The 13,500-nt window shown below is 37.7% G+C and overlaps 1 protein-coding gene across 2 annotated transcripts in view; it reads right to left on the bottom strand.

Moving 5' to 3' along the window:
- Nucleotides 1-4,008, bottom strand: part of gng12a (guanine nucleotide binding protein (G protein), gamma 12a) — a 163,623-nt gene extending 159,615 nt beyond the window's left edge. For both annotated transcript variants that reach the window (XM_061941282.2, XM_061941290.2), the window contains exon 1: nt 3,611-4,008. The gene's annotated coding sequence lies outside the window, so the exon portion shown is untranslated. The remainder of the gene's footprint in view (nt 1-3,610) is intronic.
- Between the last annotated feature and the right edge of the window lie 9,492 nt (nt 4,009-13,500).

Here is a 13,500-nt window from a genome sequence, read left to right as displayed (position 1 = left end):
AACATGCTGGTTGACAACGTTTATTCAATGTCAGGTTGTGACGTTGATTTTATCGTTGAAATGTGGTAATTTCACGACCAATATTTACAACACAAATACAACATTGAAACAACATGCTTTTTGACAACGATTAATCAATGTTGGGTTCTGACGTTGATTTGACCGTTGAAATTTGGTCGTTTCCCAACCAATATTCTACAACACAAATACAACATTAAAACAACATGCTGTTTGACAACATTTATCCAATGTCAGGTTGTGACGTTGATTTTACCGTTGAAATGTGGTCATTTCACGACCCATATTCTACAACACAAATACAACGTTGAAACAACATGCTTTTTGACAACGATTAATCAATGTTGGGTTCTGACGTTGATTTGACCGTTGAAATTTGGTCGTTTCCGACCAATATTCTACAACACAAATACAACATTGAAACAACATGCTGTTTGACAACGATTAATCAATGTTGGGTTGTGACGTTGATTTTACCATTGAAATTTGGTCATTTCCCAACCAATATTCTACAACACAAATACAACATTGAAACAACATGCTGTTTGACAACGTTTATTCAATGTCAGGTTGTGACGTTGATTTTACCGTTGAAATTTGGTCACTTCACGACCAAAAACGTGGATACGACATTAGACACCAACGTTGTCTCAATTTACAAATACAACTATTTTGCAACGTTGATTCAAAGTCACTTTTAAAAGGACATGTAGGTATAATCAACGTTGTATTAATGTCTTGTGCCTGCTGGGTTTATAAATCATCGCTTTGTATCAGACCGCGTTGTATCGAACTTTACCTGTATCGATAAAATCGGTCGATTTCTCTTGTCAAACAATCCGGACGACAAACTTGCCGAGCACAGATCGAATATAAATCGATCAATCATTACACCCCAATGGCAGTGTTTTACAACCACTGTGCCACGACACACTAGTGTACCGTGAGATATTGTCTGGTGTGCCGTGGGAGATTATGTAATTTCCCCTAATTGGGTTAAAAACATTTTTTGCAAATCAGTAATTATAATCCGCAAATGTGCCGTTGTTGAGTGTCTGTGCTGTCTAGAGATCGACAGAGTAACCGTGTAATACTCTTCCATATCAGTAGGTGGCAGCAGGTAGCTAATTGCTTTGTAGATGTCGGAAACATGGTTTGTCGTGATCACAATATGCAGACGACAGCGGGAGGCAGCGTATAGATAAAAATGTATCTTATGCTTAAACAAAAAATAAACAAAAGGCAAGTGCCGATAAGAAAAGGCATTGAAGCTTAGGGATGGCTATGCAGAACGAAGCTAAAACTGAACTGGCTGCAAAGTAAACAAAAAGAGAATGCTGGACGACAGCAAAGACTTACAGCGTGTGGCGCAGCAGACGGCGTCCACAAAGTACATGACATGACAATCAACAACAAAATAGGAGCGCAAGACAAGAACTAAAACACTACACACAGGAAAACAGCAAAAAAACTCCAAATAAGTCACGGCGTGAAGTGACAGGTCGTGACAGTAGGGCTGGGCGATATATCGATATACTCGATATAGCGCAGTATAGAAAATGACTATATGGTGATATTCGAGTATACGTTCTCACGCAGTTGCTTTTAGCTGTGGGCATTACACTACAGGCTCTTCTCACTCTTTGTTGTCTCTCCTTCTCACAGAGACATAAAACAAGCGCACCTTCTTACATACGTCACATACGTATACGCCCTCGCGGAGCAGAGAGGTAGCGGCATGGGTAACGTTAGCTGTGGTGCGAGTGGTAATACGAGAGAAAGAAGGTGCGAATCTGGTAACAAATGAAGAAATAATTAATTCCCAAGAAAAACAGCACGGGGTCCATCGTCTGGCGGTGGTTTGGCTTCAAGCGGGAATATGTCAAACAGACAACCGTAATTTGTCAAGTGTGCGGCAAAAGTGTTGCTACAAAAAGTAGCATTATAGCTAATATGTAGCATCATTTGAAAAGTCACCTGCTAGAGAATGAAGAGTGCTTGAAACTCTGGTTAAGAGGGGAGGAGTATATTGACAGCTAGAATTCACCAAGTATTATATATATATATAAATATATATATATATATATACATATATATATAATATATATATATATATCTACATCCTGAAAATATGCAAACATAACTGTGTTTAGATAATTGATGATTCAAACTTGCATAAATAAATCTTGAGGAATATAACATAACTTGGCTTCTGAGAGCTTCAAAATGTAATGAATAAAATGCTAAAGTTGTTGATAAACAAGCAATTATTTTAATAATTAAATATGGTCATTTTAAATGAATTATGATCATTTAAAATTAATTATTTCAAATATGTTTATTTTAATGTATAATTCTATGGCTGGATGTAGTAAGGAGTCAGAAAAAATACAAATAAAAATACAATTAATGTTGATGTTTTTAGCAAAATATAGTAAAAATGTATTTCGTTTTTGGGTTTTTTAATTAGTAAATATATTTATTTTTAGGTAAGATAAACATAATAATAAAATATATCTCTAGTATGGATGATTTAGTTCTTGTCACCCTGTTGTCTTCCCGTCTGAAAAAAGGCTGTCCTCACTCAGGTCCGCATGGAGCTGGAGGGGGCGCGGCCTCCAGCTCCGGCTGAAAATCGGGAGATTTTCCGGAGAATATTTGTCCCGGGAGGTTTTCGGGAGAGGCGCTTAATTTCGAGAGTCTCCTGGAAAATTCGGGAGGGTTGGCAAATATGCCCGGAAGAGTCAGGGCTGCATGGGATTCTGGGTATTTGTTCTGTTGTGTTTATGTTGTGTTAAGGTGCAGATGTTCTCCCGAAATGTGTTTGTCATTCTTGTTTGGTGTTGGTTCATTATTAGTAAGAGTCTTAAAGTTGTTTTGTATAGCCACCGTCAGTGTAACCTGTGTGGCTGTTGACCAATGTATGCCTTGCTGTCACTTACATGCGAGCAGAAGATGCACATAACAAGAGGTTGGGCTGGCAAACTGTTAATACAGATTGTAGAGGGCGCTAAATGCTGTACCACCATGGCACGCCCTTATTATTATTGTAAGGGTGATTATCGGAGAGGCACCGAAATCCGGAAGTCTCCCGGGAAAATCGGGGGGGTCGGCAAGTACGCAGCTGAGCCGCATCAGAATGATCAAAGAGCCGCATGCGGCTCCGGAGCCGCGGGTTGCCGACCCCTGGCCTAGGGATTTTTTCAATGAAAAATATGTGCGTGGGCTCAGAAAAGGTTGAAAAACACTGCCCTATGGGATCCTGATCTTAGTCAGGTGTAGAAGCTCCTACATATGTGCCACTTTCCACCCTGACACCAAGTTTGACGCTGAAGGTAAAGGAAAAGGTGGATGTAGGAAAGGTTCGCCTGCACAAACAGAGAGGCCTGCAGGCAAGAATCAGGGCCCAGTCTTCGGAGCCTCCATCACTCACCTGTTGAATGCGTCATTAAAAGTCCTATTTGAGCGATCGTGTGCCCCAGAAATGAGCTGTTGTCGTTGCATAAGAGCCGAGCAAGAGTTACGGAAACAACTGTTGCTCCAGGAGGGGAGGCGAGACGCCGATTAGGGCGAAGAGGAAACGTGTTCTTACCTGGCTGCTTCCTTCCTTCTTCGACGCGCTGGAGGAGAGCTGTCCCTCGGCGGCAATGTCACCACGACACCAACAATGTCACCACGACACCAACAATGTCACCACGACACCAACAACATGTAGCGAACACACCAGCGCGACTCCACCATCAGACACACGCTCCACTTCAAACAGATGTGGCTCGCTCCGCTGGCACTTTTCGCTGACGTTTGATGTTAATATTTAACTTTTTTTCTTTTTCTTTTTTTTTGGGGGGGGGTCTATGTACGCAAACCAGTGCGAGTTTCCGTCTCCTTTCCTTTTTTTCCTCCTCCGACTGTGCGCTTCGAGTCGACAACACCCGAATGTTGACGGGCGGAGAGAGGCGGGCCGAGCTACACTCCCGCCGACGTCCGCCAGCCTCAGCCGTTGCTGCTTCCTGGTTGGATTTTCAAAATAAGACTTTGGATGCATTACATTTATAATTCACTCAACAGTCAAGGCACTTTCAACAATAAGGAAATAAAAGAAAAGCAAATACAGATACAGTATTAAATATTAATAAATAATAATAATAAAAAATATATATTAAAAAGCTTCCTGGTTGGATTTTCAAAATACGACAGCAGATGTTCCCCAAATCGAACCTTTATATATTTTTTAAATTTTATTTATTGAACAACAAACATACATTTATAAATCACTCAACAGTCAAGACACTTTCGACAACAAGGAAATAAACAAAAGCAAATACAGATAGAGTATTTAATATTAATAAATAATAATAATAATAATAATAATAATAAAGATATATTTAAAAAGCTTCCTAGATTGGATTTTCAAAATAAGACAGCGGAGGTTCCCAAACTCGAACTTTTTTATTTTTTTATATTTTATTTATTGAACAACAAACATGCATTTATTAATCACTCAACAGTCAAGGCACTTTCGACAACAAGGAAAGAAACAAAAGCAAATACAGATACAGTATTAAATATTAATAAATAATAATAATAAAAAATATGTATTAAAAAGCTTCCTGGTTGGATTTTCAAAATAAGACAGCGGATGTTCCCCAAATCGAACCTTTATATATTTTTTTTAATTTTATTTATTGACAACAAACATACATTTATAAATCACTCAACAGTCAAGACACTTTCGACAACAAGGAAAGAAAACAAAAGCAAATACAGATAGAGTATTAAATATTAATAAATAATAATAAAAATATATTTAAAAAGCTTCCTGGTTGGATTTTCAAAATAAGACAGCAGATGTTCCCAAACTCGAACTTTTTTATTTTTTTATATTTTATTTATTGAACAACAAACATGCATTTATAATCACTCAACAGTCAAGGCACTTTCAAGAACAAGGAAAGAAAAGAAAAGCAAATACAGATACAGTATTAAATATTAATAAATAATAATAATAAAACATATATTAAAAAGATTCCTGGTTGGATTTTCAAAATAAGACAGCGAATGTTCCCAAACTCCAACTTTTTTATTTTATTTTTCTATTTTTTTATTTATCGAACAACAAACATACATTTATAAATCACTCAACAGTCAAGGCACTTTCAAGAACAAGGAAAGAAAAGAAAAGCAAATACAGATACAGTATTAAATATTAATAAATAATAATAATAAAACATATATTAAAAAGATTCCTGGTTGGATTTTCAAAATAAGACAGCGAATGTTCCCAAACTCCAACTTTTTTATTTTATTTTTCTATTTTTTTATTTATCGAACAACAAACATACATTTATAAATCACTCAACAGTCAAGGCACTTTCAAGAACAAGGAAAGAAAAGAAAAGCAAATACAGATACAGTATTAAATATTAATAAATAATAATAATAAAAAATATATTAAAAGGCTTCCTGGTTGGATTTTCAAAATGAGACAGCGGATGTTCCCAAACTCGAAGTTTTTTATTTTTTAATATTTTATTTATTGAACAACAAACATACATTTATAAATCACTCAACAGTCAAGGCACTTTCAACAACAAGGAAAGAAAAAAGCAAATACAGATACAGTATTAAATATTAATAAATAATAATAATAAAACTGAGAAAGGCTCCAGCACCCCCCGCGACCCCGAAAGGGACAAGCGGTAGAAAATGAATGGATGGATATTTAAATAAATAAATAAAAAATTATATATATATATATATATATATATATATATATATATATATATATATATATATATATATAATAACCAGATGTTCCTAAACTCGAACTCTTTTTTATTTATTTTTTTATATTATTATTCAACAACAAACATACATTTATAATTCCCTCAACAGTCAAGGCACTTTCAACAACAAAGAAAGAAAACAAAAGCAAATACAGATAGAGTATTAAATATTAATAAATAATAATAATAAAACTATATTAAAACAAAAAAACTATATATATATTAAAAAATTATATTAATAAAAAAATAAAATAAAATAAAAAGACAAAAACGGCTACCTAAATCACTTTAAATGTTTTTAACAGCCTCCGTAGCAGAACCTCCAGGTTCTGTAACAGCTTCTTCCCTCAGGCCGTAAGACTCTTGAACGCATCAAAATAATTCCCTCAATTCCCCCCCAAAAACAGATTAACTCGCTGGAATATAAAGACAATATAACATACATCCATAAACGTGCATATGCAAAAGTGCAATGTATTTATCTGTACAGTAATCCATCTATTTATATCTGCACCTTATTGCTTTTTTATCCTGCACTACCATGAGTTAATGCAACGAAATTTCGTTCTTATCTGTACTGTAAAGTTTAAATTTGAATGACAATAAAAGGAAGTCTAAGTTTAAATATTAATAAATAGTAATAATAATTAATATATATATATATAAATTAATAATTTAATTTAAAAATTAAAAATTAAAAAATTAAAAACAGGACAAAAGGGGGCTACTACGTAAATCACTTTAAATGTTTTTAACAAAGATATCAATTTAAAGGTGTTTGAACTTTTAATCATTCTCCAAGATTTGATTGATAATTGTAAACCATTAAGCCAATTAGAAAATGAAGGCCTTACTTTCATCCCAAACTCAAACTTGTTCTGGGAGAATAACTAGTGTTTTTGACACAATCGACGAATTGAGAAGAACTTGAAAATATTTAGATTACGTATTTAACATATTATAATACAATTTACGTTGTGTCAGCGCTAACCTCCTGTGAAACATCATTATTGATTTTGATTAGTAGTAGTAGTAGTAGTCGTCATTTTATTTCAGACCCAGGGGGGTCTATTTGTTCAACAGTCCAGGGTCTCCATTGTGTTATTTTAGGCTTCATAATGCGCCACACATTTTCAATGGGAAACAGATCTGGACTACAGGCAGGCCAGTCTAGTACCCGCACTCTTTTACTATGAAGCCACGCTGTTGTAACACGTGGCTTGGCATTGTCTTGCTGAAATAAGCAGGGGCGTCCATGATAACGTTGCTTGGATGGCAACATATGTTGCTCCAAAACCTGTATGTACCTTTCAGCATTAATGGTGCCTTCACAGATGTGTAAGTTACCCATGTCTTGGGCACTAATACACCCCCATACCATCACAGATGCTGGCTTTTCAAATTTGCACCTATAACAATCTGGATAGTTCCTTTCCTCTTTGGTCCGGAAGACACGACGTCCACAGTTTCCAAAAACAAATTGAAATGTGGACTCGTCAGACCGCAAAACACTTTTGATCAGTCCATCTTAGATGATCTCGGGCCCAGCGAAGCCATCAGCGTTTCTGGGTGTTGTTGATAAATGGCTTTCGCTTTGCATAGTAGAGTTTTAACTTGCACTTACAGATGTAGTGACCAACTGTAGTTACTGACAGTGGGTTTCTGAAGTGTTCCTCAGTCCATGTGGTGATATCCTTTACACACTGATGTCGCTTTTTGATGCGGTACCGCCTGAGGGGTTGAAGGTCCATAATATCATCGCTTACAATTTACGTTGTGTCAGAACTAACCTCCTGCGATTATGGATGTCCGATAATATCGGACTGCCGATATTATCGGCCAATAAATGCTTTAAAATGTAATATCGGAAATGATCGGTTTCAAAAAGTAAAATGTATGACTTTTTAAAACGCCGCTGTGTACATGGACGTAGGGAGAAGTACAGAGAGCCAATAAACCTTAAAGGCACTGCCTTTGCGTGCCGGCCCAATCACATAATATCTACGGCTTTTCACACACACAAGTGAATGCCATGCATACTTGGTCAACAGCCATACAGGTCACACTGAAGGTGGTCGTATAAACAACTTTAACACTGTTACAAATATGCGCCACACTGTGAACCCACACCAACCAAGAATGACAAACACATTTCGGGAGAACATCCGCACCGTAACACAACATAAACACAACAGAACAAATATCCAGAACCCCTTGCAGCACTAACTCTCAACCCCGCCCCCCAAACCCCGCCCACCTCAATCTCCTAATGCTCTCTCAGGGAGAGCATGTCCCAATTTCCAAGCTGCTGTTTTGAGGCATGTTAAAAAAAAAAATGCACTTTGTGACTTTAATAATAAATATGGCAGTGCCATGCTGGCATTTTTTTCCATAACTTGAGTTGACTTATTTTGGAAAACCTTGTTACATTGTTTAATGCATCACAACAAAATTAGGCATAATAATGTGTTAATTCCACGACTGTAGATATCGGTATCGGTTGATATCGGAATCGGTATTTAAGAATTGGACAATATCGGCAAAAAAGCCATTATCGGACATCTCTACCTGTGATACATCATTATTGATTATGATTATTATTAGCAGTAGTAGTCATTTTATTTCAGACCCAGGGTGATGTATATTACAGAATTAAAAAAAAAACATACGATAAAAACCCAAATAGAAGAAACACAAGCAGAAATAAAATAAATAAAAACTTGTATAAAAAAAATAAAAAAAAATAAAAAAAACACTCCACAATATTCATATATATGTCCAGCATAGCTACAATATTGGATCTTAATTAATGCCTGTATTAAGCCTAATTCACAATTTGCTCAAAATTGGTCCACTCATATAATTTTGTGGCGCACAACTTCCGGTTGTACAGTCTGTTGACAGACGCGTGGAGATTTAAACAGTTCTCCTATGAGCCTGAAGAGGGCAGTGTTCACCTAAATATTCATGTTCACAGTTTTGTAAGCCCCCAACCTTGTTCCTCCTGAGAGCTACTTTTACTTTTTAAATGGCAGAAAGCTACTCATCTTTGCAACATTTCCTATATTTTTCGTATATTTACATTGAAGTGACACAACGCGTTTTACAGTAAGAAACCCATTATCGACTGTGCAGTGCCTTGCCCAAGGACACGATGGCAGTGACGACCCAAGGACACGATGGCAGTGACGAGGACGGCGGAAGCTGGATTCGAACCAGAAACCATCTGAGCCAAACCACCCCAAAAAACCGAGGGAATAAGCTCTTTTTTATTGTATTAAAGCATTTTAAAATTATTATTCCAGCTACTTTGACAAAAATAAAATATTGAGTTTTATTTATATGACCGACATTTAAATTGTACTTTTAGGAAGCAGATCTTCATCATACCAACATTGTCTTGATGCTTTTCTCTGGGTTAGTATTTTTGTCATGAAATTGAACAGTTATTTTGAAAATGAGATCGATGTATTAATCTCATGTGAACCACCATTGATCATTTTCTATTTACTTAATTTGTGTTGAGAATTGAGCACAGGAAGTAAACAAAATGTGGAAGAAAAATGGCTATGTAATGAATTAAACAAGCTCTGCTTCTTCCTACTCCTTTTCGGACATGTCGTAATGCGGTGACGTGCATGGCTGGTGAGGCACTGACTTCATCACAGTCAGATTTACAAACATATGAACCCTAAAGAGTATCTTATTCACCATTTGATTGGCAGCAGTTAACGGGTTATGTTTAAAAGCTCATACCAGCATTCTTCCCTGCTTGGCACTCAGCATCAAGGGTTGGATTTGGGGGTTAAATCACCAAAAATGATTCCCGGGCGCGGCGCCGCTGCTGCCCACTGCTCCCCTCACCTCCCAGGGGGTGATCAAGGGGATGGGTCAAATGGACACATTTCACCACTAGCGTGTGTGACAATCATTGGTACTTTAACTTAACTTTAACTTTACACATAAAACTGTAGCACACAAAAAAGCACATTTACTTATAAATGAAGTCAATGCGCCGCTCCTTTTGAACAAAAGCATTGATAACTTGTTTATAGAAGTCTTCCTTATCTTTCTTCAGTTTTAAAAGTCTCTCTGTCTCGATGGAGATCTTCCTTTAATTATCACCTCCTGCTTCGATTGAAAGTCCAGTTCAGAAAACTGTTTTATTTTAGATATGTAATCCTCCATGTTAATAGTCCAGGCGAGAGGAAAAAATAAACGATCGCTAACTGTCGCTGCTTGTTGTCACTTCTTCTGCAGCCAAGAATGATCCCTGGGATCACTACTGCCCTCTACCACCAGGAGGCGGGATTACTGCGAGCCTCACCCAGTGCGTCTTCGCAGGCGTTTTATGATCGCTCAGCACAAGAAATACGTTACACACATACAGTTGTTGACAAAATACACTGTACATTATATACCTCAGCTAACTAAACTATGGAAATGTATAATATAATTCATGTAGCAATACGGTCTCACTGCACAGCGGGCCAGCAGTTAGCAGAGTCATTGCACAATCCATGGTGAGGCACAACTGGCTGGTGACTCACCGCAAGCTTCTTCTCAGTATTTGAACGGCAAATGTGAAAATTCAGCGATTTTGAATAAAAAATAATCTAAAACTGGTGAAGTTAAATGGAAAATAACTTTATAGTATAATCACTGGATACATATAACAATTTAATTTTTTTTTTTCTTTTTACATTTTTTTTCTCTCCATGATGGCAGGTGAGGCCCCGCATTTTTAAAAAAGGATCGAAAATGGAAAAAGATGGGGGAAAATATTTTTTTTTGTTTTAGTGTGTTTTTTGTTTGGGGACAAACATGAAACGAACCTTCCCAATTGTTAGGAAGTCCACTGTTTAATATGTGTCTATGCTTCACTGATGAGACTATTTGGTGGACATCGTTTTGTCCTACTCATTTCGGCGGTTCTTGAACTCACCATAGTGTGGACTGTGACGCAACACTTTGTTTACATGTTAAATCTCCCACTCCTTTGTCTCATTTTGTCCACCAAACGTTTTATGCTGTGCGTGAATGCACAAAGGTGAGCTTTGTTGATGTTATTGACTTGTTGGAGTGCTAATCAGGCATATTTGGTCAGTGCATTACTGCAAACTAATCAATGCCAACATGCCATTTGCATACTTGCCAACCTTGAGACCTTTGAATTCGGGAGATTGGTGGGTGGGGCGTAACCGGGGGCGGGGTTAAGGGGGAGGAGTATATTTATAGCTAGAATTCACTGAAATTCAAGTATTTCTTATTTATATATATATATATATATATATATATATATATATATATATATATAAATACAATAAATACTTAACTTTCAGTGAATTCTAGCTATATATATATATATATATATATATAAAAAATAATACTTTAATTTTAGTATTCATTTATTTACACATATACACACACACATTACACTCCTCTACTCATTGTTGTATTTGAAAGTGCAATGCTTTGCAGCCTTTGAAGGAGCATAGGTATGGGCAGCATCTGTGAAATGTAATGTGCGGGAAAAGAGTGAGTTTAGGGTTGAATTGTCCATCCTCGTTCTATTCTCTGTCACTCGCCGTCGCCATGGCCGTCTCCTTCTTGCTGTGTGGGGAGTTGCGCACTCTCTAAAAGCCGTAGATGTTATGACGTGACTGGACCGCACGCTGTTTATATGGAGAAAAAGCGGACGTGACGACAGGCTGTTCTCACTCAGGTCCGCACGGACCCGGAGGGGGCGTGCCTTAAGTCCGGCTGGAAATCGGGAGAAATTTGGGAGAATGGTTGTCCCGGGAGAGGCACTGAAATTCGTGAGTCTCCTGGAAAATTTGGGTGGGTTGGCAAGTATGGCTATTTAGACTAGCTGTATGTACATATCGCATCATTATGCCTCATTTGTAGCTATATTTGAGCTCATTTAATATCCTTTACGCTTATCCTCTTTGTATATAATTTAGTTTTGCGTGTCTCAGAACACATTATCTGTATGCAATATTGGCTGCATTTCAGATGTTGTTCCAGACCACAGCAAATATTACCAAGCTTGCCAAAGATTGTAATAAATACATTAAAAGAAGACAGCCTGACGTTCCCTTTAACTTGGACACACACATCTATACCTTTGGCCATTAAAACCCAGTAATTAAAGGCCTACTGAAATGCGATTTTCTTATTTAAACGGGGATAGCAGGTCCATTCTACGTGTCATACTTGATCATTTCGCTTCATTTGTGCTGAAAGGATTTAGTAGAGAACATCGACGATAAAGTTCGCAACTTTTGGTCGCTGATAAAAAAGCCTTGCCTGTACCGGAAGTAGCAGACGAGTAGCGTGACATCACAGGTTGTGGAGCTCCTCACATCCGCACATTGTTTACAATCATGGCACCAGCAGCGAGAGCGATTCGGACCGAGAAAGCGACGATTTCCCCATTAATTTGAGCGAGGATGAAAGATTTGTGGATGAGGAAAGTGAGAGTGAAGGACTAGAGGGCAGTGGGAGCGATTCAGATAGGGAAGATGCTGTGAGAGGCGGGTGGGACCTGATATTCAGCTGGGAATGACTAAAACAGTAAATAAACACAAGACATATATATACTCTATTAGCCACAACACAACCAGGCTTGTATTTAATATGCCACAAATTAATCCCGCATAACAAACACCTCCCCCCTCCCGTCCATATAACCCGCCAATACAACTCAAACACCTGCACAAACAGCCCAAAGTACCGTTCACCTCCCCAAAGTTCATACAGCACATATATTTCCCCAAAGTCCCCAAAGTTACGTACCTGACATGCACATAGCGGCACGCACGTACGGGCAAGCGATCAAATGTTTGGAAGCGTACTCACGGTACCGCGTCTGCGCATCCAAGTCAAAGTCCTCCTGGTAAGAGTCTCTGTTGTCCCAGTTCTCCACAGGCCAATGGTAAAGCTTGACTGTCATCTTCCGGGAATGTAAACAATGAAACACCGGCTGTGTTTGTGTTGCTGCAGCCGGCCGCAATACACCACTTCCCACCTACAGCTTTCTTCTTTGCTGTCTCCATTGTTCATTGAACAAATTGCAAAAGATTCACCAACACAGATGTCCAGAATACTGTGGAATTTTGCGATGAAAACAGACGACTTAATAGCTGGCCACCATGCTGTCCCAAAATGTCCTCCACAATCCGTGACGTCACGCGCAGGCGTCATCATACCGAGACGTTTTCAGCAAGATATTTCGCGCGAAATTTAAAATTGCACTTTAGTAAGTGTTGCAATGTTAAGATTTCATCATTGATGTATAAACTATCAGACTGCGTGGTCGGTAGTAGTGGGTTTCAGTAGGCCTTTGATTCTGAGTAGCCTCTGATTTACTAATGTTGTAAAAATGTGTAGAATAAATATTAAATTTCAACATTTCTGTCAACATAGTCATTTTGATAGTAGGCTATTATGGCGAATATAGACACTTACGTCATGTGTTGCCTTCATTATAAGACTTATATACGGCTTTTAATTTTTTGCGGCTCCAGACAGATTCGTTTTTTGTATTTTTGGTCCAATTATTTCAACGTTTTGGGTTGCCGACCCCTCCTGTGACTGTATGCATGTTCGAAATAAAACCATAACCATTTTTTTGATGAGCTGCTTTGAATTAGTTAGCTGACAAATATTTGAAACAAGTCTGCACCAGAGG

The sequence above is a fragment of the Nerophis lumbriciformis genome, linkage group LG03, assembly GCF_033978685.3.
Source record: "Nerophis lumbriciformis linkage group LG03, RoL_Nlum_v2.1, whole genome shotgun sequence".
Taxonomy (NCBI): domain Eukaryota; kingdom Metazoa; phylum Chordata; class Actinopteri; order Syngnathiformes; family Syngnathidae; genus Nerophis; species Nerophis lumbriciformis.
The sequence above is the reverse complement of the archived record's forward strand: the minus strand, read 5'-3'. Positions and strand labels throughout refer to the sequence as shown.